Raw genomic sequence first — 27,091 nt, forward strand, 5'->3', positions numbered from 1 at the left:
GTGTATTGCCGGTGGGGCTGTGAAAAGGGGAAGCCACTCTGGAAAACAGTGCAGCACTTCCTCAAAGCACCCGACAGCGTTACCCTCTGATCTAGAAATTCCACTTCTAGGTATACACCCAGGAGAAGGGACAGCAAACGTCCATACAGCAGCTCGTTCGGGAATTTATGGGCATGTCCACCACAGCACAGTATTATTCATCGTAGCCCCGCTGATTGGAAACAACTGGAATGTCCATGGACAGATGAATGAATGAACAAAATGTGGCCTGGCCATAAATGAGATGTTATTTCACAACACAAAGGAATGAAGTTCCAATGCACGTCACAACATAAACGAATCTTTTTTTTTTTAGATTTTATTTATTTATTTTTAGGGAGGGAAGGGAGGGAGAGAGAGAGAAAGAGAGAGAAACATCAATGTGAGGTTGCTGGGGGTTATGGCCTGCAACCCAGGAATGTACCCTGGCTGGGACTCGAACCTGGGACACTTTGGTTCCCAGCCCACGCTCAATCCACTGAGCTACGCCAGCCAGGGCTATGAATCTTGAAAACATTACACTAAATGAAGGAAGCCAATCGCAAAAGGCCACGTATGACATGCTTCCGTCGACACGAAATGTCCAGAATAGGCAAATCTGTGGAGACAGAAAGTAGATTAGTGGTTGCCAGGGGCTGAGAAAAAGAGGGAATGGGGAGAGATTGCTAATGGGTACAGGATTTCCCCCCCAGGATGATGAGAATGTTCTGGAATTAGGTAGTGGTGACGGTTGCACAACTCTGTGCCTACACTAAGAACCGCTGATGGTATAAAAGGTCGTATTTGGTGGTGTGTGAATTACATGAGTATATCAAGAAAGCTGTTATAAAAAGAGTAAAAAAAATAAAGGTAAAATGGGCTTTGCCTTTTCCAGCTCCATGGAAACAGGTATTTGAAGGTGAGAATTGCCCACCCACGGGATGTCCCTCACCCACCCTGTGACTGAGAGCTGGGCCCCCTCTCGTCCTGCCCAGCACGGCACCCTCGGCCACGCTCGCAGCATGTTGGACGTGGTGCAGGGGTGTCTCTCAGCCCCCCTTCCTTTCCCGGGTGCATTTTTAACATTTGGCCTCACGTTACTCCTGTGTGGCAAAGAACTTCATGGTCATAATGAATCCCTTGCTGGGAGGTCAGGTCATGTGTTGTGAAATTTGTTCTAAGATGGGTTATCCTATCCATCTTAGCAAGCCCAGCCCAGCTGGGGGAGGGGGGGATGGAGTCCAGGTAACATCACAGGATGACAGACGTTTGGAGCAGATGCAACTGGGACCCCCGGGGTGCAAAGCAGCTGGGACAGAGAGGCCAACACCCTGGCTCTGACACCCAGACGTCCGAGTTGGAATCCCACTTCCACCACCTCCCAGCTGGGGGTGTTGGGCAGTCTCTTAATTGCCTGGAGCCTCTGTTTGCTCGCGTGAAAAAACAAGCATGATGACTCCCACCTTACAGGACAGGAAGAGGATCCTGGCCATTCACCCTGTACCAGAGTATCCAACCGGCCACCCACGGGCTGCAGGCAGCCCAGGATGGCTGTGAATGTGGCCCAATACAAAATCGTAAATTTACCTAAAACTGTATGAGATTTTTTTTGCAATTACGTGTTGCAATGTATTTAATGTGTGGCCCAAGACAGCTCTTCCTCCAGGGTGGTACAGAGAAGCCAGAAGGTCAGATACCCTGCCTGTGGTCCATGGAGCCCAGCAGTGTCAGCATCCCCTCGGAGCCTCTTAGAAATGGAGCATCTCAGCTCCCCCCAGCCTTGGCCTGCAGAATCAGAGTCTATCTCTTAACACCACGCCCAGGGGATTCATGTGCACACTCAAGTCTGCGAAGCACTGGTGAGAATTAAACGAGATTATGCAGGTGGAAACCTGGCCCAGTGCCTGCCACACAATTGATGCCACACAGGTGAATGTTACAGTGTTTTATTGTTACCTAGAAAGAGGGCTGGCATGGGGGCCTGACTCTGCCACTTCTTGGCTGTGGGATCTTCAGCAAGTCACTTGACAGTTCTGGCCCTTGGTGTTTCTGGGCAAGATTGATCTGATGAGGCTCATCTGATAAAATGTGTGAGAAAGTGAATTACAAATGCAAGCGGCCTATGTGTGCACTGTTATCTCGGCCGTATGGAGGGTGACTTGCAAGCCCGTGGAGATAAGAGCGATGCTGAGGCATCAGACAGAGGGGCAAAGACTGTCAGCCGGGGGAGTGATTGCGGAAGCACGGCTCTTGCCCAAGAGAAGTCCCCCCACCTGGAAGTCATTTCACCAAAGGAAATGGTGACAGCGCTGCACAGTGCTGTTGGGCAGGATAAGGAGGTGCCAGCCCTCAGGGGTGGAGGCGCCCAGCTGGGGGCCTCCTTGTAAACCGAGGGCGCAGGTATCAAGCTGCAGGAGACATGAGTGCAGGGGACAGAGGCGGCCCTTCTGTAAATGCAAATGTCCGCGTTTCAGGTGGTCTCGGGGGCTCTGGACATCCCCCCTCTGCTCACAGTCTCTCCATCAGTGGTTTCCCAGAGCCTTTGGGAGGACCTTAGCCGCTGACATTCATCCAGCACTTAGGATGTGGCAGGCACCTTCTGAGAACACTCCCATACATGCACGACTGCGATCCTCACAAGAGCCCCAGGAGGCGAGTCTCTTTAGATTTCCCATGTTGCACACGAGGCCGCGGAAGCCCAGAGAGGTTAGTGACTTGCCCAATACCACAGAGTCAGCCTCCAGCCCAGGACAGCTGGCTCTAGGGCCCCCTTCCCCTCAACTCTTTTCTTTTTTTTCTTTACTAAGACTATTTTTTAGAGCAGTGTTAAGTTCTTGGAAAAATTGAGAAGGTACAGAAATTCCCCATTTACCCTTTACCCCATATATGCACAGCCTTCCCCATCAGAGTGCTTGTGATATTGTGATTTGTAAGAAATATAGCCCTGGCTGGCGTAGCTCAGTGGATTGAGCTCGGGCTGCGAACCAGTGTCGCAGGTTCAATTCCCAGTCAGGGCACCTGCCTGGGTTGCAGGCCACGGCCCCCAGCAACCACACATTGGTGTTTCTCTCTCTCTCTCTTTCTCTCTCCCTTCCCTCTCTAAAAATAAAATAAAATAAAATCTTAAAAAAAGAAATATACATGGTTTGACATTCATAAAACCAAAATATATTTCTCATACACAGAGTCCAGCACAAATAGCGACCCCCCTTTTTTTAACCACAAAATCTTTTATTACAAAATCGTAAGCATGTGATCCGGTAACATAACAGGATCACACTCAAGCACACCGGATGACATTTTAGGTGAAAAGTTCAAATTAAAACTATAAATTATTACACCCATATCATCACCCTACCAACCTCATTTAAGCAGACCTTACTTCTGCCAGACCCTGTATATTTGACCTTCCTGGATCACAGTTCCTGAAATGTTTGGAATTTCCTAAGTCACCAGAAAAACAAGGGAGTCTTTTGTCATGTTAATGAGGTGGTTTGGGGCCCGGAACCTAGGGACTGGGGCTGGTTGCCAGCGGAGCCAACCAGGTGGTTAGAGGGCTGGAACTTTCAGTTCACTCCCCGACCTCGACCTCGGGGAGGGAAGAGGCTGCAGGTGGAATCAATGGAATCAATCCCTAATGGCCAGTGATTTAATCGATTGTGCTTGTATAACGAAGCTTCCATAAAACCCCAAAAGGATGGGGTTCGGAGAGCTTCCAGGCTGGGGAGCAAACACATGGAGATCGGGAGAGCCGGCTTCTCCAAGAGGGCATGAGGGCTCCACACCCTCTCCCCATGCCTTGTCCTTACACATCTCTTCCGTCTAACTGTCTCTGAGTTGTATCATTTTACAATCTACTAGTGGCCTAATAAATAATCGGGCTTCCTGGGTTCGGTGAGCTGCTCTAGCAAATTAATCAAACCCAAGGAGGGGGTTGTTGGAACCTCCGATGTATAGCTGGTGTGTCAGAAGCACAGGTGACAACCTGGGGTTTTGACTGAAGGGCGAAGTAGTGGGGAGGGTCGTCCTAAGTCTGGAGGTAGCGTCAGAATTGGGTTGAATTGTCGGGCACCCAGATGGTGTCTGGAGCACGGCTTGTGGTGTGGTAGAAACCGAGGCTCAGGGAGGTGAAAAGCCCCTCGGGTCACATAGTCAAGGGCCCAAACCACAGGTTCTCTTCCCTGGAAGTCTGTGCTGCCTCCCGAGAGAAGCCTAACTTGTTGGCTGTGGCTTCTGAAGGTTGTGCTACTGCCGACAGCTAAGTCACCTGGTAGTGGCCAGGTTCACCACTCCTGGACTCGTATCCATCTCCCCTCCCCCCGCCGTCTCCACTGTCCAATGTAACTCAACGCACACTTGCTGGGCACCAGCTGGACACATGGCCATTCCCTCTCCCTCCAGCTGGAACACCCTACATGTTCCATGGTGCCCTCCTTGCTTCATGCAGATCACTCTGAAAGGTCACCTCCACACTACCATCCTGCATTCCCTAATCTAAATGAGAACCCACGTCTGGTTGGTTCGGCTGTTACTGTCCCCCTGAAGACCTGTCCCTCTCTAGGGCAGCCCCTTTCCCCTCCCTGCTGTAGTTTTCTTTGTGAATTTGTCACCATCAATAGGTTACACACTGTGCTGGTTTACCCACTTACTCTTTGTGTCTCTACCAAAACGTAAGCTCTGGGAGAGCAGGGCTTAAGGGGTTGGTTCCCTGCTCTACCTCCAGTGCCTACAGCAGTGCCTGGCATACAGCTGGTGCTCAATAAATGTTTGTTGAGTCTATAAATAGCACTGGGCCAAGGCTGTGGAGCCGGTCTAATGAACCAATGCAGCGGGCGCACCGAGACTAGTGCGCACCTTGTGGCCCAGAAGCTCAAGGAAGGCAGAGATCTGCTCTGACTAGGCCTGGCAGAAGGCTGCCACATGCTCCCTGAAGGCTGGGTGGAGCTTCAAAGGTAGGGCTGTGAGGAGAAAGCATCCGCGTGGAGGGAAAGGCAAGGGCGAAGTCAAGGACAAAATTGTAGGAGCAGGAGGTGGGTTGGGCACAGAGACCAGTCTATGGGGTTGTGGCTTTGGGTTGGGGTTGGTGGGCAGGTGGGAAGAAGGCTAGGGCAGATTGCAGAGCGCTCTGAATGCCAGGTTAAGTCTTAAGTTTATCACACCCGATAGCATCCTAAGATCCGCATCGTCTATATCTGTTTATCTACACTCATATGTGCAACACATATACATACACATGCCATGGGAGCCTGTTCACTTAAAAAAATACATGTAAAATTCAAAATTAAAAATAGTATATATTTTAATGTTATGTTTTAATAGGCTTCCAAAGTTCACAGACTGGCCATGAAAGGTTTTGTGATGAAAACCTCCCTCCCACTCCTGCCCTCCCCAACACCCCGCCCCCGTGCCCCCAGGAAATGTGCCCTACTACAGAATTAACCCGCGTTACCGTGTTTTGTGTCTCGCTGCAACAGATGCACACTTAAACAGCGAGGCCACACTAGCGGAGCGGCTGTGATTGGGGTGTAGGCCTTTCACGCCTCTGACCTACTAACAGGAGGCCTGGCCTCATTCACCGCCGCCAGACAGGTGGCCCTCCCACCCCTCCTACCCGGAAGTCCTGGGCGCTCCACCCACTGACAGGTAGATTTGGTTGAGCCTGCCCACTTCTTTCACAGGAGCCAATTGAGTGTGTTATGCAAATTTACGATTCCCCGCCCCCTACGACGATGAATGTTCGCGGAGCTGCAACAACAGGTCAGCCAGGTTCTCATTCTGACTGAGCTCGGAGAAGTCTGTAAAATTTCTGCTTTGAGCATAAAGAACTGGGAAACTTCGGGAGCTGGAAAAAACGAAGACAGGCTTAAAAGGAATGCCGAACCGAGACTGACAGTCCTGAATCTAAGAAACTGAGGCTTGAACGATTGCTCGAGGTCCGATGCCTGACCTCCGGCTGACCCACTCCCTCCCTCGCGTCATTCCTGGCAGGCGCTCACATGTCTGGTGAAATCACTACCTGCAGACCCGGCCTAGCTGACAAAACAGGACACAGCTTGATCAGAAGGAGCAGGTCCAAGGCCTGGCTACTGAGTGTGGCGGGAAGAGATCCACACACAGAGAATCAGGAGCCAGCTCAAATCCTGCCCCTACCATTCATTAGCTCTGCAACTTTGGGCAATCCGTGTCAACATTCTAAGCCTCAGTTTCCTCACCTGGAAAATGGGAGTAATCATACTACTAGGCCCCTTGCTCCAGTGAGAGATTTGATGGGCCTAGTCTAATGGAAAACAAGCGATTTCTCTCTCTGCGAACCCAGTGCTTGGTAATTGAAAGAGTATCACTTTGTGGTTAGAGAGACCAGGGTTTGAATCCTGGTTTCCCCCCTTACTTGAGGTGCATAACATGGGCAAGTGACCTTTACCTCTCTGACTCCCACTTTCTTTAACTCTAAAGGAAGAAATTCCATGGGCTGTTGTCAGAATTAAATGAGGGGGGCACTGGGCTCAGGGCCAAGCCCTGTCTGGGGGGGTTAGGACTGTGGGAGCCCCGGACCCTCAGTTTCTTCATCTGCCTTCTGGATACAACAGCAATGTTCCCCCCGCCTGCCTCCCAGGCAGACACGTCTTATGACCCGGTTTATAAATAGAAAAATATTACACCAATGTTAATTGGTGACATTGTGAGGCAGCCAGCGCGCTGGAAAAAGCATGCTGTTGGCCCTGGCTTTGCCTTGTATTCTCTGCCTGACCTTGGACACATTGTTTCACCTGTCCAAGGGTCATTTCCTCTCCTGTGACATACCACCTTCCTAGGGCCATTCATGGCCGACATTGGAAAGGTGGTGTACTGAAGTTACCTACTCCACGTCCAGCACACAGCAGATGTTAATAAAGGGTACCTATTATCACAGCAGGTTTTTCTTTACACGTCCCTGGGTTCTGTTTCTTTGGAAACGAGGGACTGGGAGAAGGAGAGAGGACAACACTTGCTTCTCCAGTACCTTCTTCTGTATCTTCCGACTTGTATTATGAGAATGCGTTTTTACATAGATACAGTTAAATGTAAAAAGGAAATGTCATAAAGTATGTAAATATAGTAAATAAAAAGCAAGACACAGTAAATTGAAATTTAAAATGAATATTTAATCTCGCGGGTAGAGCCCTTGGCAGGGGTGAGACGCCCAGACGCCAAGCATAACTTGGTGCCCGCACATGCCCAAAATCTCCATGGAAAGGCAGAGTCATGGTTTTTTTCTAAGATCAATGCGGAAAATTTCCAACCCCCAACCAATGAAAGGAGTGATCATTTGTTGATATAAACATTCTCCCAGCCACTCTGAAGTCAGGTTCTATGAAAGGATATGACCTCGACGAAGAAGCCCTTGCAATGATGGATTTCCCTTAGCATCAGAGGTATTCAGGGCTCTGGGTGATTCATGGCTCCCCACTGGCCCGCCTCCAGCCCCCGAACAAGGATGAGCACCTCATTTGGGAGCGATAGCCCTCCCTCACCCACCGCAGTGCCTTACATGGGTATCAGGTAGCCCTGAGCCATCCGGCCAGTCCACGCCCAGACTTCTCCCGCAGTCCCAGGATGCCTGTGGCTTTGGACAGCCTTCCTGTTCTTTCTCCCCTGGGGCCGCAGTCCACCACCCTACCCGGGAGGCTCCCGTTTAGCTGGAGAAGGAGGGAAGAAGATCATCCAGGCCCGAGTCTACTTTCTCTCCGGTGTTCACGGTGACATCTTTGCTGCACTTGGCAGGGACCTGGCAGATGAAGTTCTGCTTCACAAATTATCAAGGCAGGCGAGAGAGAGAGACTGACACCTGGGGCATGGGCTTCTAGCAGCCTCATCCTGGATGTGACACGTGTTATTTTCACACACCTCATTGACCAGAACCAATCCAGGCCTCGCCCAAGTGAAAGGGTGCAGGACAGTGCCGCGGAGTGGAGGGGGTATTTGGTGAGCATTGCTGCGCCTGCCGGAACCTTCCTACGCAGACTCTCGGCCAACCTTCATTGGCTCTAGAATCAGGGGACCTTAGAGTGGAAGGACCTCGGGAGTCATCTCATCCAATGGATTCCTGAAGCAATAACACATGGGCATCCCCTGAGGTTGGTTGCAAAAAATGCAGACTCCTTGGTTGTAGCCCAGAGCTACTTAATCAGGATAGTCTGAGACAGGGGCCGGGAGATTTCTAGCAGCAACCAGGCTAGGGACTCAGAGACAGAGCCAAATACCTTTTTGCAGATAAGAAAACCGATGCTCAGAAAGGGACAGTAACTTTCTTATGGTCACACAGGGGGTACATGACAGACCTGGAACAAGAATCTATGCTTTCTAGCCCTGGCTGGCGTAGCTCAGTGGATTGAGCACAGGCTTCGAACCAAAGCATCGCAGGTTCCATTCCCAGTCAGGGCATGTGCCTGGGTTGCAGGCTATGGTCCCCAGCAACCGCACATTGATGTATGTTTCTCTCTCTCTCTCTCTCTCTCTCTCTCTCTCTCTCTCTCTCTCTCTCTCCCCCTTCCTTTCCTCTCTAAAAATAAATAAATAAAATCTTAAAAAAAAAAGAATCTAGGCTTTCTGGCCAGGCGACACGTATGCTTGTCACCGGCAGACTCTGCCTGCCATAGCTTCTGATAAAACACCTCAGCTCTCCTTTGGGGAGCCACCAGTCCCTCATTCTCAGTCCCTGTGATTCAAGTGGGGCCGACCCACTTCCTGAGCCCAGAGTGGACACATGACTCAGGCCCAGTCCCAGGATGTGTTGTGAGAAGGTCTTGACATCAAGTCTGGCAGGTGGGAGGTAGCCCCAGGGAGGTTGCTGGATGGAACTCTTGAGAGAAAGAAGCTCTCTTTCCACTGAGCTTGCTCGTTGATTTGACGTGAGCCTGCAGCGGCTGGCTGGCTCTGCTATCACATAGGAGGAGCCAGCCTGAAAATAAGCTCTGAATGGAGGAAAGCGGAGCTCAGGGACAGAGACCGGGTCCTGACAGCATTGTCCCCATTCCTGTCTCCTCACTTATACGATGAGGACAGTAATAACACCTAAACACCGAAGTCAACCGAATTGTGGTGAAGTTTAAATGACTTCAGGCCAGGAAAGTGCTCAGATCAAAGAACTCAGGAAAGTTAGCTATTATTTTTCACCTAGGTTACTGTGGAGCAAGGCTGGATGAGGGAAGGAAAATCATCGCTGTTTCTTCTCCAGGTTCTCAGCCTCCTTCCCTAAGTTCCACCAACGTACAGATGCTGGGCTGTCCATGCTTCAAGCCACAGGCGGGCACTAGTGGAAAGAGAAGTGTCACAGCCAGCCAGCAGGGGGCTTGAACCCAGCCCCTCCACGTGCTGCTGTGCAACCAGGAGCCAGTTAATGTATCTCTCTGTGCCAGATCTCCCTCATCCAAGCGACGGGTCCATTACTGCCTATCTGACAGGTGGGAGTGTGGATCAAGAGAAAGAACAGAAAAGCAAGAGCCTGGCCCACAGCAGGCACCTCCCCATATTTCTGCCCCCCACCCGCATTTCTTCCCTCCCTTCTCCCATGGCACCACCTCCAGAGGCAGGCAGAGTGTCCCCTCACTTCTGAGGCCGCTGCGAGTTTCTAAAAGACCAGAGAAATGTTTCCCCCAAAGACTTCTGCTCCAGCCCACGTGACCAGGAGGAGCCTCCTTAACAATAGACCACCCAGCCTCCAAGGTCTGAGGAAGAGCCACGGCCTCCCTTCCAGGGCCTCAGATGGGGGTCAGGAAGATGCCCAAGGTGATAAGTAAAGAGGGAGCAGAAATAAACCCCACACAGTGTTTGCTCTGGGACGAAAGTGCATCCCAAGGACTTGTGGACAGAAACCACATGCTGGGGATGCTCTGGAATGTCCCAAGCTGCAAGGGGAAGAAAAAGTTTCTTGGGCGGGAGCAGGCGGGGCGGGCGGGGCCCCAGGAGGCAGGGCCGACCAGCCCTCGGGGCACCCTGGCACCTTCCAGTTTTGGAGGCTGATCAGTCACACCCGACCACACACAGCCGGCGCCATCCTTGCTGCCCCCGACCCACTCGCTGCTCCTGACTCTGCCCCTCCCCTCTGCAGGGCCCCTCTGCTCTGCCCACCCGCAGGCCTCTGCCCGCACCACCCACTTCTGTCTCATCAACTCCAACTCATCCTTCAACGCGGTGTTCAGACATCTCTGCTGGCAACCCTTTGCTGACCCCACCGGGACCCCCAGATCCCCACAGCCCCGAGCTCATCGCTGTCACTACAGTGCGTTGCAATTACTGTGTGCTTGCTCCTCGCCCCCAGGAAGCTGCAAGCCCTTTAGGGTAGAGGAGTGTTAAAGGGAAGGATGTGGACTTTGGAGCCGAACTGCCACGGTTTCGCTCTCAGCTTCCCAGCTGTGTGACCTCCGATAAGTTAATTAGTTAATTAATTAATTACTCTCTTATGCTTCAGAACCTCTCTCTGTAAAATGGGGATGACCCAAATAATAGTATCTGCCAGTTGCTGGATGTGTCTCTCCCAATGATCCGTTCAAAACTGGGGGAGTAAGACCACAGGATGATTTCAGGGACTCCACCTGGCCAAGAGGGAGGCAGGCGCGAGCTACAAGTCCCCTGATCCCCGGCCTCTGTAAGCCCACACTCCGCCTGGGGGAGCACAGTGACGGTGGGGGATCTCCTGGAATTAGGGTTAGTGCAGGCCATACGTGCCCGACTATTCCCCTTTCCATAAAGTGCAGTCACCCCGGTAGATGGCAGAAGTCCCTTCGGGGAACGCCGGGAGAAGGATCGAGTGTGACTTTCTGGAGGTGCAGCCCGGTGTCTTCTCCAGGGGAACCAGCCTCCCTCCGTGGGAGGCGTCGGGCCTATCCACTGGTTCAAGTCCAGGAATCGAGTGAGGGCGGCAGCTCTGTTTTGGTGGCTAGAGTCAGTCTCTGTGCACTTGCCCAGCACTCCCCCACTTACACGGGTCCATTAATGTAGTAGACCGCCCTTCTGTTCCTTTTCTAGGGTCCCCATGATCAGTTAGCCAGCGCCACCAGTCTAGGCGAGCTTAAGCAGATTTCAGTGGGCTGGTGTCCGTGCCGCACTACAACACGGCCCGCCACACTGTGTGTAAAGTCCGGTATTTAGTCGTTGCCTTTCCTCTTTACACCCCCAGTGCCTGCAGACAAGAAGCCAGGGCTCAACACATGATTACACAACGGGGGAATGGAGGGTCCGTGGTCCCGGGGCAGCCCGAGCCTCCTCCGCAGACACGGCAGTGCCCACCTGCGATTCAGGTGAGCCCGGATCCTCTGGGGCATCCAGCAGGGGCCTGTGTGCATGGGGCTAGGGAGACTTCTGGGGAAGCACTCAGCAGAAGGTAAATGAGAGTCCAAGCACGGAAGATTGGTGTGAGGCCGCTGGGCCAAGACCGGAAGGGAGTATTCTGGACAGAGTAGAACAGCCGGGGATAGGACTGTCAGGTGACATCCAGTGGGGTTAGCCTTTTGTTTTTGAATATTCAAATCTTTGCATATGTATTAAAGATTGTATTTATTTATATTTTTAAGTGATTTTATTTATTTATTTTTAGAGAGAGGGGAAGGGAAAGAGAAAGAGAGGGAGAGACACATCAATGTGTGGTTGCCTCTCGTGCACCCCCCACTGGGCACCTGGCCCACAACCCAGGCATGTGCCCTGGCTGGGAATCAAACTGGTGTCCTTTTGGTTCTCAGGCCAGCACTCAATCCACTGAGCCACACCAGCCATGGTTAAATATTTATTTTTAGAGAGTCAGGAGAAAGAGAGAGAGAGAAACATCAATCAGTTGCCTTTTGAGCCCCAGACAGGTGCTGAACTTGAACCCAGACATGTGTCCTGACTGGGAATTGAACCAGTGACCTTTTGCTTTGTGGAACAATGCCCAACCCACTGAGCCACACCGGTCAGGGCTGCAGTTACATGTTATTATTTAGCTTCTAAGAACTTTCATCTCTATGGACTTGAGGTGACATACTTTCAGGGTGTAGCAACCCCTGAGATTTATGCAATGACCCCTGTACGTTGACGCAAGATCTTTTTCTTATTTATTTTATGTTTTTCGTTTTCCTTGATACCCACCCCCACTCACCTCCCCAGATGTGCAGGAATCTCGGTCAATTTTCTTTCAAGGATTTCGTGCCTGTGTTTTAAGTTTCCAAGATTAAATCTCGCTCTGTCGACTACTCTGAGACCGGCCTGCCCTCGTTGCCACGCGTCCACGCCGCTCGTTGGTTCTTGCTGCTGCTGCTCCTGCCTGCCTAGCACGGACCTGCGACCTCTGGCCGCTGGCCACGCTGCAGTGAACAGCCCAGCCCGAGTCCTCTCGGGGATTTTTATGAGTCTCTCTGAGATGATTACCCGACAATGAGGTTTCTGGGTCACTAGGGCCTGCCCAGACTTCACCTGGCCAGCTACTGCTGCCTGGCTGCTTTCCAGAAGGACGGTGCCAAGTCACAGGTCCACAGCCGTGCTCGGGGCCTCCCGTCTCCCCACTCCGTCACCAGCACTTGAGAGTCCTGACCTTTCAAACCTGCGGGGAGTCTGAAGTGGCACCTCACTGTTCTAACCGTTCACTGAACGCCCGTCTCCCCTGCTGGACGGTGAGTCTGGGAGGTGGCAGGCCACACAGCAGGGACATGCGTGTCCTCCGCCGTCTGCTCAGTGCCCGCCACGTTCCCCCTGCTTCCACCTGTACTGCTGAACGGGCGGATGACCGGTGCCTCCCTCCTGAGCGCCGGCTGGACTCCTGGGGAAGGGAGACTGGTCCTAAGTGAGCCAACAGCAAGAGCTGCTGCACTGACGTCTCAGAAAGCCACCGGCCGAGAGGAAATTGCTGAGGGACACCCAGACGCAGCTGGAGGGAACGTAAGGGGGTGGATGTTCCCACAGAGCCGAGGGAAAGCCACTGGGCTGCGGAGACCAGCGTGTGCATTCCTCTAGGAAACAGGGGCTCTGCTGAGACGGGGGAGGACCCGGGCAGGGGCCACGGGCAGTGGGCAGAGCCCCCGCAGACAGACCTCTGTGTCTCGGGAGAGCAGACGCCTGTTGCCGGGGATTAGACCGAAAGGAATCCACCCTTCTCCTTCTCCTTCTCCTTCTCCTTCTCCTTCTCCTTCTCCTTCTTCTTCTTCTTCTTCTTATTAAATTTGGGGATTGAACAGAAGCCACATGTCTCTGAACTACTCAGACCAAAAGTTTCCCAGTGGGTCTGACCGTCAAGGGTCTGAGAGATGCTTTTCTGCTGGAGGCCTCAGTTTCCTCATCTGTAAAGTGGGGACAATAATGGAGCCCGCCTCGTTGCCCAGCATGCAGTAAGCACTCGGTGAACACGGGCTTTGAAAGGCCTTCTCACAGGTGTGGTGGCCATGAGGGCCAGGAGTGCGGTCAGGGGCAGGCAGCCTAGCCTTCCTCAGGTTGGAAATGTTAGCTCACTCTTTCTGTGACCTTCCTTTTCTGGCACCTGTGGGCCCGTCTTGTCACTTAGGTACCCACATACCCTCATGCGTTCAGTCAGCAAGGCTTGTGGAGCTGGTAAAATGTGAGTACGCCCTGTGGATTGTACTAATGCTGATTTCCTGGGTTTGGTATTATACTACAGTTATGCAAGATGTTAACACTGGGGGAGGCTGGGGGACTCTGTAATCATTTTGAAATTGAAAGTTAAAGAAGAGAGAGAGAGAGAGAGAGGCCCTCTCTAAACTCCCTGAGGCGCACGCCCTGCCCCTTTTAGGGCAGTGTGGGCTCATCTGTGCAATGGGGGTCTAGGCTTTTGTCCCTGGTTTCCAAGTTTCGTGTTCAACAGTGAAACTCTTTGTTCCAAAACAAATCTGACACTGATGCATACCCTGTTAGCACCCCAATATGGTGAACCCCAGTGGGACTTCTTTTTTTAAAAAAGATTTTATTTATTTATTTATTTTTAGACAGCGGGGAAGGGAGGGAGGAAGAGAGGGAGAGAAACATCAATGTGTGCTTGCCTCTCGAGGAGGGTTGTTGCCCACCAGGGACCTGGCCTGCAACCCAGGTGTGTGCCCTACTGGGAATCGAACCAGTGACCCCTTGGTTTATAGGCTGGCACTCAGTCCACTGAGCCACACCAGCCAGGGTCCCAGTCGCTCTTCTGACAGCACCTGTAACCCTTCACTAGAGTGCTGTGCCTGAGCCCAGGGCATGCTAGAGGTGCTGAGAAATGAATACCCACTTAGGAACGCTGGCTGTCAGCTAGCCCACCACCTTTGCCCCTTGGGCTGGGTGACTGGGAGGTGTGTGTTCTACACTGGTCCCAGGGGTCCCCAGTTTCGGACAGTGGGAATTGACCTGATAGCTTCACCCACTGCCTCTCCTCCCTGACTCACTCACCCAGCCCCTTACCCAAGTCGCCTGGGAGCACCATCCAGATAAACAACCTGTGTTCACATCCTTTCTCAGAATCTGCTTCTGCTTCCAGCCAAGTTGCCATTCCAAACTGCAAAGCAAATGACAGCTGTGACCCTGGGGTCGGGGGCAGTGAGAGCCACGTGGAAACCCCCTGGAAGGGCAGGTGCGTAAACCTGCATGTACACCCGGATCGGCAAGTAGGTTTTGAAAAGAAAGGGATAAATCGGAAGGCGCAGCTGGAGAGGGGACTTCATGGGCCAAGACACCAGGAGGTAGGACCCTGAGACCATAATTTGCTGTCCCTCTGTGTCCTCTGTGCCGACTAGGCCACTCAGGAGCAGTTCTTTCCATATCTTTCCTTTTCACTCAAGACCATGTTCCTCTTTTGACCAGGAAAGTGACCCAAAAAGGATTGTGGTCACTTTCTTATCAGGCCTGTGGTGCCCACACATCAGGCCCTTTCGCCGGCTCCCATGGCCTCAAGCAACTTCAATAAGGGACACCCAAGTCCCAATGGTAGGGGCAGGGGAGGGGGCACTGCAGGACAGCTCCCAAACTCTGAGCCGGATGAAGGGGCCCCAGGCAGTGTGCCCTGAGGTTGGGACCCCACGCGCAGGGGCAGGGTGGCGCCAGGAGAGAGCCCTGGAAAGGGAGTGTAGCTGCCCGCGGCAGAGCGGCCTCACGCAAGCCCTCATCCCTCTGCACTTCTTTCTCTTCCACAGCATCCGCATGCCCGGATCACGGGACAGGATATGCGAAAGGACCTCACAAACCACAGACCGTAAACAGGCACACTATTCAGCTGCGAGCTGTCATTCCAATGAGAGCGAAGCCCTGTCCTTGTTTCGCCCTGCGTCCCAGACCCTGGCTCGGGACCCGGCGCGTGGGAGGCGCTCAGGAAAGGATCGAATGAGTGAATGAGAGTTTGCATATGTTTTCTAGTTCAACGGTTCCATCCAACGGAGTATTGCTAAGGGCCTACTATGTGCTAGGAGCTGGGCTGGGTGCTGAGGAAAATCGCAATAACAAGATGAGATTTCTGACCCTCAAGAGCTTGTGGCCTAATTGGGGAACAGCCTCTTTTCAAGGCCCCTGTGCCTCCTCCTGGGTATCCTCTGCCCATCCAACTTGAAGCACAACTGCAGGTCAAGGCTCAGGCTGTCTGTGGTGGCTGAAGTCTAGGGCTGCCCCACGGTCCCACCTCCTGGCATTGGCACCCTGGTGTATTCCCCTCTCCTTGAGTGTGGGGAGGGCCACAGTTTACTTCCAACCAACCAAACGTGGCAAAGGTGATGGGAATGTGCATGATTACGTGCACGTGACTCCATTAGAGACATTGAGACACTCTTCTTCTGACAAGGCTCTGTCTCCTGTGCTGGCGTTGATGAAGCGGGCAGCCATGTTGGGGAGCCCAGTGGCGAGGAACTGAGAGGCCCCTCCCGCTAACAGCAGCAAGAACCTGAATTCTGCCCACAAGTGTATGAACTTGAGGGTAGATCCCTCCCCTGTCAGGCCTCAGATGAGACTGCAGTGCCAGCTGACACTGTGTCACCTGGGAGACCCTCAGCGGAGGGCTGAACTAACCATGGCCATTTTCGGGACCCACAGAAATGGTGAGGTCAGAAATGTCTGTTGTTTCAGCCTCTGAGATTGTGGTCATTTGTTATGCAGCCGTAGATAGATGACTAGTACATCCTTCTTTCCTCCTCACATGCCCTTGTCCCTATTTTCCAGCTGGTCAGTCTTCTGTGGAGTAGGCACATGTTGCCAGCATCCCATTCTTCCCAGCATCCCATTCTTCTCCCTTGGGTAACACAACCAGCTTTCATGGGGGGCGGGGAACCACCTCCCTCCCGTTGTTGGTCCATTTCTTTCCTGTGGGGCTGACTCCACCCTCTGGCTCCAAGGGTTGACACATGACCCTGGATTCAGCCAATCAGAATTCTCTATTTATCTGGCCGTCAGCCATGGGTTCAGAGAAGAGCCTGTGGCCTGAACAGGAGCATCAGTGTTAACGGTGGACTTTTTCTGAGTTTACTAAATTGATGGAATGTAATACTGTACCTCTAGGTGCCATTTGAGCCACTGTGCAGAGAAGACCCGCTTTGCAGTGGGGCCAGTAGTAGGAAAACAGAATTGAGATATGGATGGAGACAAAGCCTTCATGATATGGCTCCCTTGAGCCCCTAGATCCAGCCATGCCTGAACCCAGACATCCCTCTCTGGGCATTCTGCTGAAGTGAGTCAACAAATCCCATTGTTTCTTTAAGCCAACTGAGTTGGGTTTCTATCACTTGCAGAAGAGAAAGTCCTGATTCACACACTCAACTCTACGGATAAAATTCAGTAAACTTCCTCTTCCAAGAAGCCTGCCCTGGACACCCCCAGGGACTTTTCCATGCTACAGCACCGTCCCCACTTAGCATTTCATTTTATCCTCTCCTGTGGTTCTTCAGGATCTTGAGTGAGTCATGACACTCCAACAAGATCTAAGGCATTTTTAAAAGAGTTTTCTCTCCTGCCAGGCACATAGTAGGTACCAAAACCAATCCAAAAGATACCTTTGGAGTCAAAACGCAGTGTTGTACAGTGGCTAAAAGAAAGTTCATGCCCTGGCTGGCGTAGCTCAGTGGATTGAGCTCGGGCTGTGAACCAGGCATCGCAGGTCCGATTCCCAGTCAGGGCACATGCCTGGGTTGTAGGCCATGGCCCCCAGCAACCATACATTGATGATGTTTCCCTCTCTCTCTCTCTCTCTCTCTCTCTCTCTCTCTCTCCCCCTTCCCTTTCTAAAAATAAATAAATAAAATCTTTAAAAAAAAGAAAGAAAGTTCATAACTCTCCACCGAGCAATGGAGCTCGTCTGGAACTCTTGAATAGGCTGTCCTGGTAATTCCCCAGAGCTTCAGACGCAGCGGTTCCGACAAGGGGCCAGATGCAAACAGTGGAAACCACGCCGTCATGAAATCAGAGAGGGAATTTCCTAGAACAGTGGTTCTCAAACTTGAGCGAGCATCAGCATCCCTGGGGGGCTTGTTGAACACAGACAACTGGGCCCCACCGCACAGCTTCTGCTTCAGTAGGTCTCCGATGGGCCCAAGAATTTGTGTTTCTAACAAGCTGCCAGTATTGCTAACAAGTTCCTAACCGCAGGTCCGGGGGCCCCACTTCGAGAACCACTGGATCCAATGACATTAAGACAATGACAGACCAGTAAGGGAGACTGAGAGTCAAGCGTGGAGGTCGCACAGCAGGAAGCAGCCCCAAGCCACTCTGGCAGACAGCTCGAGGGGAGGAGACCCACCCACCTTCGGGGGGCCATCCCGGTGGTGGGCGCCTACCACACCACCGTCCGTGGCTTGTGTCAGAGCACGGAATTGGGGTGCCCCCGTACCCTCGTCTGCAGCTCAAGTCTCCTGGACGTTGTCACTCTGGTGTCAGACCTCGCAGATAGCCACAGCTATTTCAGGGAGCTCAGTTGCATTTGGAGGAAACAAAGCTCAGAGAGGGGAGGTCATTGGCCTGAGGTCACCCAGCACGTAAACCTGTGGGTCTGGATTCGAATTCCCATCAGCTTGCTGACCAAGTGCAGGCTCTGTCCGCAATGAAGCCTGAATGGTTGCTGCAGGGGCATCTGACCTTTTGGCGTCTCTGGGCCACACCGGAAGAAGAAGAGGAGCTGCCTTGGGCCACACATTCAGTGCATTGCAACACATCATCACAAAAACATCTCATCATGTTTTAGGTCGATTGATGATTTTGTGTTGGGCTGGGGTCATCGCGGTCCTGAGCTGCATGCAGCCTCCTCAGGGGTGGGAGACCGCACCCCTGGAGTCTCCTGTGCCTCCCTGAGAAACTTCCCTTTTCTAGAGGCACAGACGGAGACCCTTACCAACTTCTGGACTGACTGGGGGGGAGCAGGCTGGGGCATTCCCGAGAGTCTGGCCCAAGTCAAGCTCCCAGGGAACCTGTCCCTATGTCTTGGCGGAGCTGACCACCTCCCCTGTGGGCCCATCCAGCTTTCTCCAGGTTCTGGTGGCCGGGCTGACACCAGCCAGTGGCCACGACAGCAATAGTTATTGGCCAGTTTGACGTGCTGCCGACCCCAAGCCAGCGGGCCTCGCAGCCCAGGCACGGAGAAAACCTCGAGGAAAATCTGCAAGCTCCGGGAGCTCAGGTGTCTTCTCTGGGAACTCCTGTCCTTTCTGTCCCTGTCTCCGTTTGTCTGTGTATCTGTCTCTCTTTCTTACCGTGTCATCTCTGGGTTCCAGTGTGAGGTCCCTCTCCTGTTTCTCTGACCCTTGCCTCTTCCTCTATGCCTCCAACCCTCTCTATTCTTGTCACCTCCGGCTGTGGTTCTGTCCTCTCTGTCTTTCTGTTCTCTCCTGTCACTGCCCCCCTGCCTCCCTCGCCCTTCCATGGGCCTCCCTCCCCCTGGAGTGCACGCACAGAGCCCCAGCGGCCTCTCTGAGAGACAAGGCTCCCCAGGGGCCCAGCAGGAAATGCAGTTTCCCCTTTGACCCTGTCAGCTGGCCATAGGGGATGCAGCCTTCCTCCCACGCCATCCACTCAGGCAGGATGTGCTGTGTCCCTGGGGCTCAGGATAGCATGTCTCACTTTTGAGGGGCTCAGAGAGTAAGGGGCTGGTGGTGGCCAGGTGAGCAGGGCAGGGGGAGACCCCCGCTTTCACTGAGCTCCTCCTGGGTGTTGGCACTGGACCAAGTCTAAGGGGTTAGACGCCAAAGGCCAGAGTCTTTCCTGGAAGACAGAAGGTCATATAAGGGCAAGGAGCTGGGGGTGGGGGTGGCAAGAACCGAAGCTTGGGAGGCAAGAGAGGTCTCTGCAGAGGCGGGGGCTTCCGGGCAGTCTGGGAGGATAACCACCCCCACACATTTGCAGGGCTCTTAATGTGTTTGGGTTTTTTTTTTTTGGACTTAATATATTTTCACATTCACTGTTAGGACAGGAGGTGTGGTTGCCATGTCAGAAAGCGTTCAGGGGTCAGAGTCAGAGGTCTGGCTTCCAACTCCGTTTCCTCCTTGCTCTGGGCATGACCTTGGACAAGTCGCATCACCTCTCCTAGCCTGTTTCTTCCCGTGTGAAGTAGGTGTAAAAGCCCTGTGTATCGTAGTGCTACCCGGAGGGTGGTCAGGGATTAAAGGAGCCAGCCAGTGGCAGAGAAGAAACCCTACTGTTGCTCTAACAAATGACCATGAACTTGGCTTAAACCACACACATTTATTATCTTACAGTTTTGGAGGTCTGAAGTTTAACCCAGGTTTCACCGTGGAGACCTCACTGCCGTGCAAAGCCAAATGCCGACCCTCTGGAGGGTGCCCGGAGGATTGAGATGTGAGCCCTGACTCCAGAGGGATTTATTGTCTGCTGAGAGGGGGAGGTGACCTCCCCAGAAGCAGAAAGGAGAATGAGGGGGGAGAGAGAAAGGGGGTGATGGGAACGGCCGCTTGGTTGCTGATTAGGGTCCTGGCGTGGTGGGGCTGGTTTTAGGCTCGAAGTCCAGCCCTGTTGCTTCCTGGGTGTGCACTCCGGAGCCGGTGAACCTGTTTTCCTCATCTGTCAAACGGGGTCAACCGTTTTCACTGTTTTGTACACTGAATCGGCACGAGAACTAAGATGTTTGTAAAGTGTTAAGCAGGTGCCTGCTGGACCCCATAAAAGCAGCTGTCGTCGTCATTGCTATGGAGATTCTGATCGGGACGGGACTCCGGGGTCGCACAGCGAGAGGAATGGCACCGGGGGCTGCTGGTGTGTTCTTTGGACGGTAGGTGAAAAGGGCACTGAACGGGGAATGGGAAGCCCGGGGCTGGAGTTCTTGGCTGCTCTCCAGTGAATCCCAGGCAGGTAACTTGACTCAGTGCTTTGGCTTCTTTGTCCCGAAACTGGACGCAGTGAAGCCCTCGGACCTCTGGGTTTCTTCGGCTGCAATCGGATGAGGCACAAATGCATTTTGCAGGTTGCAAAGAGCCGTCTTTTTCCCAGGAGCCATCTGCAGAACGGGGTGGCTGGTGGATCCCTGGGGTGAGGCACTGAAGTCACACCCTAGCAAGTGCTGGGGGAATGGTTCCCACCACGTGGGCCCAGCAACACTCGGGTTTGCAGAGTGGGGTTCAGAGTCTGGGTCAGGACCCCCTGACCCTGCACGTCTGCCTCTCCTCCACCTGCCCCATCCCACGTCCGGGGCCACCGAGCAAGCCTTGGGGGCAGGCCTGAGCACCCACTCACCCCAGGCTTGAGGCAGGTCATTCTAAAGCCTTATTGCCAGGAGGGCTTTTTAGGTCCTTGGCTCCTGTGGTTTTTCGATGTATCTATTATTAGCAAACTGTTTCTCCAAAGGACACCCTGCCTAGAAGCCCAGTGGACAGAACTTATGAAAGGGGACGCTCCAGACCCCTCCTGACCCTGCTGACCTGTTCAGCCTCCTACCTTCCGGTTCCCTACCCTGTGCCCACCCACCCCGTGCCCACTGTGGCCTAGGGGGGCATAGCTTGTTTTCCTTGTTCACGCCCCTTCCCAGAACCTCACTCCTCTTCCTCCCACCCACCCCTGAGGTTTAAGGTGGGGGGGGCTCTGACGTCCCTCTACCGGCCCCCTCGCTTCTCTGCTGGGTGCCCTTGGTGAGTTCCTCACCACCCGGCCTCAGCTCTCCCATCCGTGAGGTGGGTCCGTGAGAACAGTGCAGCGGCAGGATTGGGAGCACACCTGGGCCCCGGGGCACATCCTCCGAGTTCCTGATCTCCTTCCCACGGGCTGAGGCAGCAGCACAGGTGCCTCCTTGGGGCCGGGCCAGGCTGGGCACCGTGGAGAGACAGGCAGGGCCTCCTCTGGGCAGCTCTGAAGATGGGAGCCCAGCCTCCAGGGCGGGAAGTCCCAGGAACTCATTCCCTAACATTCTAGGGCTCCCTGGGGCCTCCCGCCTGGGAAAGGAACTGCAGAGGTCGGGCCTCAGCCTGCCAGGCCCGTGGTGGCTCCATGAAGACTCGAGGAGCCCTGTGCCAGCACCCCCGGTGGGCGCCGGCAGCCCACGGAGCTCTGAAGCCCGGGCGGGGTGTCTGGGTTCTGACTTCATGTGGCTCCTCTGGGGCTGCCCTGTGCTGAGCAAGAGGAACGGCCCCTAGCCTCCTGACTCAAGAATGCAGAGCATTCTCACCACCACTGAGAGGGAGGGGCCGGTCTGCTCTGCGGGCTCCAGAAGGATCCAAATTGTTTGCTAAAACCGCAGTGCCGGAGAGGTCTGAGGGGAACTGGAGGTCGGGGCTGGGGGCAGAGATCCCGGCTCCGATTATCCTGGGAGCGAGGCGGGGTCTGCCCTTAAAAGGAAAGTTATCCTGCGGTGGATGGATGGGGGGGGGCGGATGGATGGGGGGCGGGAAGAGAAGGCTCCCTCCCACACTGCAGCCTGGCTCTGGAAGACAGGGGTGTGGGCACCTGCCCCTCCCAGCCCAGACCCCTTCTCATCCCAGCTCCCTCCTCCATGGCCTCCACAAAGCCATCCCGTCCTCTTTTCCCAGGCTGCAGTTGTCCAGCGCTTCCTCTCAGGGCCCCTGTCGGCTGTAAATATTCATTATGTGTCATGCACTGCATTCACCAGGCAGGCGACGTGGGGAGGGAACAGTGTGCCCCCTGAGGGCAGGGGCTGTGCCTCGTGTTTGGCTGTGTCCCCAGACCCAGCCCAGCCACATGGCTGGACTGGTGAGCACGATTTGGCACTGCCTGGCCTGGCTTTTCCAGCACTGCTAGGCCCTCTCTCTCCCCCGGAGCCCTCACCCTGAGCTCAGTGCCCCAGGCTTTACCGCCTACTGCTCTCCTCCCCGCAGGTCCCCAGCCCCGAGGTGGCCGTCTCCCTTCCCCCACCCGAGTGTTTGCTCAGCTGTCAGCGGGATCCGCACTCCACCTCCACCCCACCCACAGCCAAGGTCAGTGGACAGGCCTCCCTGGGGAACTGAGCCAACACAGGCCCCAACTGAGGGGCACCGGACCTTCTAGATTATTCCTGGGTTGGCTCTCTTCTGCCTTCCATGACTCCAACCAGAGTGGTTTCCCAGAGACAGACCTGGAGACCAGTTTCCGTGGGCTTCTGTACAGTTCAGGCTTCCACTGGAGACGCAGGACCAGCAGAATATGTACATGTATTAAATGATTGATTGGTCAACTGATTGTAGGAAATTGGTTTATGCAAGAACGGGGGCCAGCGTGGTGAGCCTGCAATCCCCAAGGCAAGCCTTCCAGGAAGGGGGGGTTGCACTCTCATCCCCAGATCCTTAACCTAATCACAGTTCCTCTTGCCATATAAGGTAAGGCATCCATAGGTTTCAGGGATTAGGAAATCGACATGCTCAGAGGCCACGGTCCTGCCTACCACAGCCCCCACCAGCCCTCATCACCCCTCCCCATTCATCCATTCTCTCATTTTTCTGAGCTTGGCTCACCTACCGGGCTGGGCCTGTGGGCGGTAGCTGGCTACCGGGCCCTGGAGAGAGGCCCCAGTGGAAGGGCAGCCCCAGAAACAGGTGGTCGGATTACAGAAAGATGAGTGACACAATGATGGTCGAGGTTCAAAGGACTTCGGTGGCAGAAGGGGGTAGGAGCTGAGAAGAGGGGAAGGAATGATTGGCTTGTGTGGAGGGAAGAGATGCCTTATGAGGTCTTTGGTCCTGGGGACCCCTCACCTGGGGTCCGAGGGGACACGGGCTGTGCCAGGGCGTGAGGGGAAGCCACACGGAGAGGAGGTCCCCTCTCTGCAGCCAGATCTATTCGGACCCCTCCCGGCACGCGGAGAGGGACTGTGTTATAGAAAAACAAACACACGGCCGCTGGGCAGTGGAATGCGAAATTCGCGAGGTTTCCTAAGAAAGCAATGAAGACTGCCCTGGCCGGGTTGGTCGGTTGGTTAGAGTGTAGTCCCGATGTGCCAAGGTTGCGGGTTCGATGCCCAGTCAGGGCACATGCAGGAATCAAGAAATAAATGCATAAATTCTCTCTCCCTTCCCCTCTCTTTCTAAAGTCGATATGGGAGAAACTCCCGGAAACTTGGTTCTTCTTGCCAATGCAATGAAGAATTAGAGATCGGTGAGTCTATTAGCGTGCGAGCAGGGTTTGTTGGTGATCCGTTCTCATAGAAGAGAAGGTGGGGGTGGGGGCGCTGAAAGGTGTAGGTTCAGGGTGAAGCAGGTAAGGGCTGCAAAGGTAGGGGTGGCAAGCTCTCTGGTGGCCTGAGGCTGGGCAGCCTGGCCCAGAGGCCAGAAAGCCAAGAGTGCCAGTCCCCGAGTCATCTGTCCTGAGGACTCAGATAGTTGGTGGGATGAGGACTGAGGGGTTACATACTGACTGACAGGTAAAGGTGGTGCTAGCTTTCCAGGAAGGGGGGGCATGAATACCCAAAGGTGTGAACAGGCCTCTTCCTTTAAGCACTATGGGCCCTTTGGGGCCTATCAGGCCTTGGGAAGAGAGTCCAGTTTCCAAGACTTCCTTTCCCACTATCTGGGAAAGGTACACAGAATCTCAAGGACTGCTGAGTCAGTGGCAGGGAGTGTCTCCTTCCTCCTCCCTGCCTTTACTTCCCATCTGGCTCTTCATTCTACCGTAACCAAATGAATAAATAATGAAGACCTGAAGGAACTGCCGACTAGGCCTCTGGTTCAGTTCCCTGTCCTGCCTTCCCCTTCTCCTGCTTCAGGTTCTGCGTGCTCCAGGCTCCCAGCTCCCACCAGCTCCTTCTACAGTTAGGCACCTGGATGTTTGAGAAACCCTGGCGGAGTGGAGAGCCCGGGATGAACTAGACAGACTGGGGTGTGTTTGCTCAGTTATTCATGGACAGATGGCGAGTGGAGGGGGCAGGAGAAAGGCCCAGCCAGGTCCTCCCTGCCAACGGGAGCACCTGGGGGCGGGGCACTGCCCAGGGCCGCTGGGTGGGGCTGTATGCTTGAGGGCCCATAAAGGCCTGTCCTTCCACCTGCTGTCTCCTAGGGCCTCCAGTCTCTCTTTCACGGGCTCCCTCCATCTGCAAAGCTCTAGAGGCCCAAGAGAGAACCAGGTGGCTGCAAAACCAGACCCCTGTTCAAATTCAGGCTCCAAGTCCTGAAAGCTGAGTGATGTTGGGCTGGGCCAGGCTCCTTTCTTTTTTCTGTTAGATTAGGGTAATTACCCGCCTTCATTCCTGGCTGAAGTCCACAAGGCACAGGAGAATTCCCGCCCACAATCACAAAGGCCCAGGTACTTAACCTCTTACTGTAACTAACCAAGCCCCGAGCCCTTCTAAAAAATTCAGAAAAGAAAGCCCTGGCTGGCGTAGCTCAGTGGATTGAGCACGGGCTGGGAACCAAAGTATCCCAGGTTCGATTCCCAGCCAGGGTACATGCCTGGGTTGCAAGCCAGAACCCCCAGCAACCACACATTGTTTCTCTCTCTCTCTCTCTCCCCCCCCGCCTCCCTTCCCTCTCTAAAAATAAATAAATAAAATCTTAAAAAAAAAAAACTCAGAAAAGATGCAACTGTGTCTGCCTGTTCACCACGGTGTCCACAGCATCTTCCACAGGGTCTGGCACCCAGTAGGAGCATAATAAATTCCTTCCTATCTTCCTTCCTTCCTTCCTTCCTTCCTTCCTTCCTTCCTTCCAGCAACGCATATTAATCAGTCTACAATGTGGAGGGCAGGTGCTAGGCTAAAACTTAGGCATAACTGTCTTCACTTTACAGCTGAAGAAAGGGAGACTCAGAGAGGTGAAGTGACTTGCCCAAGGTCACACAGCAGGGCAAGCAGGGGTCAGCAGGGGGTCAGCAGGGGACTGACGGAATCAATACCTGGACCTAGTTCTTATACCAGAGTTTTTCGACTTGACCCCAAGTGCGGAGGCCTGGAGGCAAGGAAAGGAGGCCTGCTGGGAGGACGGCCAGAACAGGAGGCCAGGAGCTGCTGGGAAAATGGACTGGGGCAGGCACACCAGGATCACCCAAGGTCAAGTGAGGGACCAGTGAGGTCTGGCCTTCATCCTGTGGGCCACAGAGACTGGAGTTTTGTTCCTGCTTTGGGCCGCTGTAAAACTAAAGGGATCTCAAGCAGTGGGCTGGTCAGAAGTACTCGGTTTCCTTACTTGAGAAATGGCACAAAGATGCGGATAAGTGTTCACAAGCCGGAGGCTCAGGCCAGGAAGTGCAACAAGAGATCCCAGCACAGCCCCGTCAGGGATGCAGGGGACTTGACGAGTGATGAACTTATCCACCTTTTCCACGCCTCAGGGTCCGGCTGCGGGAGATGGGACCCAGCACCCTCATCTCACGGGGTCCCTGTGAGTGTCGAGAGGGATGGGTCTCGGAAAGCACCAGCGCCGTGCAAGCACAGTGGTAGCTGCCGTTGTCACTATTGTTCTATTATGATGATGATGATGATTTCCCTTAGCTGGGTCTTGTACTGAGTACCACTTGCTGGGGGAGCGGGGAGCCCAGCTGTCCCGTGGGGCAGTCTCTCCCCACAGAACCGGGAGCCCTTTGCTTCTGGTTCCCTGGGTATCTGCGCATGTTCTAAAATCTTGGGCTTAGGATCATCACTGCTGAGCCCAGGAGTATTTCATGCTGAGCAGCTTGAGAGAGGAAAAAAAAAAAAAAAAAACAACTGGCTGGGAGACAGGAGACCCGGGGCCCAGCCCCAGGCCTGCCCTGGCTCCTGACTCCTGACTCCTGGCTCCTGACGGGCTGTGTGGCCCTGGGTGAGTCATTCCCCTCTCGGCCTCACACACCGAAGGACTCTACGAGCCTCTCATTCCTGATCTCAGTAACTGGGCTGGGAGAGGGACACCCAGCCCTGGGCGCAGACCCTGGGGCGGGCGGGTCCGGTTCACAACCAGGACAGGGAGTGGATGCCCACCCAGCAGGTCCATGTGCCCACTTCCCGAAGCCCCCGAGTAGTGCATTACAATTATAGAGTGCCGGGTCATGCAGCAGCAGGGTCAGATAAGCAAACGAAAACACGAGATGCCTGGTTAAATTTGAATTTCAGATCAATAACAAATAGTTTTTTTTTTTAGTAGAAATAGTCCCAAATATTGCATGGGACAAATGGATACTGAACAATTTTTGTTCTTTTTCTGAAGTTCAAATAATTCAAATTTAACTGGGACTCCTGTGTTTTATCTGGCAATCCCAAACGCCGCCAAAGAAAAGGATGCGAGGCAGCTCTCCAGGTGCTCATACGGAATGCTGGCGAAGGTGCGTCAGGGGAGAAAGCAAAGCGAAGGACAGCGTGGACAGGACACTTCCCTGTGCTGGAAGGGGAGGGGGAAGCTCAGGGAGGATGTGCGCAGAGGCGGCCAGAGACACAGGCGGCTCCCTGGGGGGGGCCCAGGCGGCGGGAGCAGGAGGGTGGACGACTCGTCACTGTGCCTTCTTTGTACCTTTTGAATTTTGTAGCACGTGAATATTTTATCCAGGCCAAAAAATAATAAATAAATCAGTAAGTAACACAATCAGGCTGTTTTGCTCTGACCCAGCTCCCTGCACCCTTAACCTCCTGCATTCTAGAAATACTCCAGGAGTTGTGTTATCCTTATCAAAATTCCTTTAGGCCTTTGACTCCTGTCTCGACGCTTCCCCCAGCCTGCCTGCGGGAGTGGGATGAGTCACAGTCACACACTCACGCACACTCACACGCCACCAGCTGTTTGCC

This window comes from Phyllostomus discolor, chromosome 2, assembly GCF_004126475.2.
Source record: "Phyllostomus discolor isolate MPI-MPIP mPhyDis1 chromosome 2, mPhyDis1.pri.v3, whole genome shotgun sequence".
Classification (NCBI taxonomy): Eukaryota; Metazoa; Chordata; class Mammalia; order Chiroptera; family Phyllostomidae; genus Phyllostomus; species Phyllostomus discolor.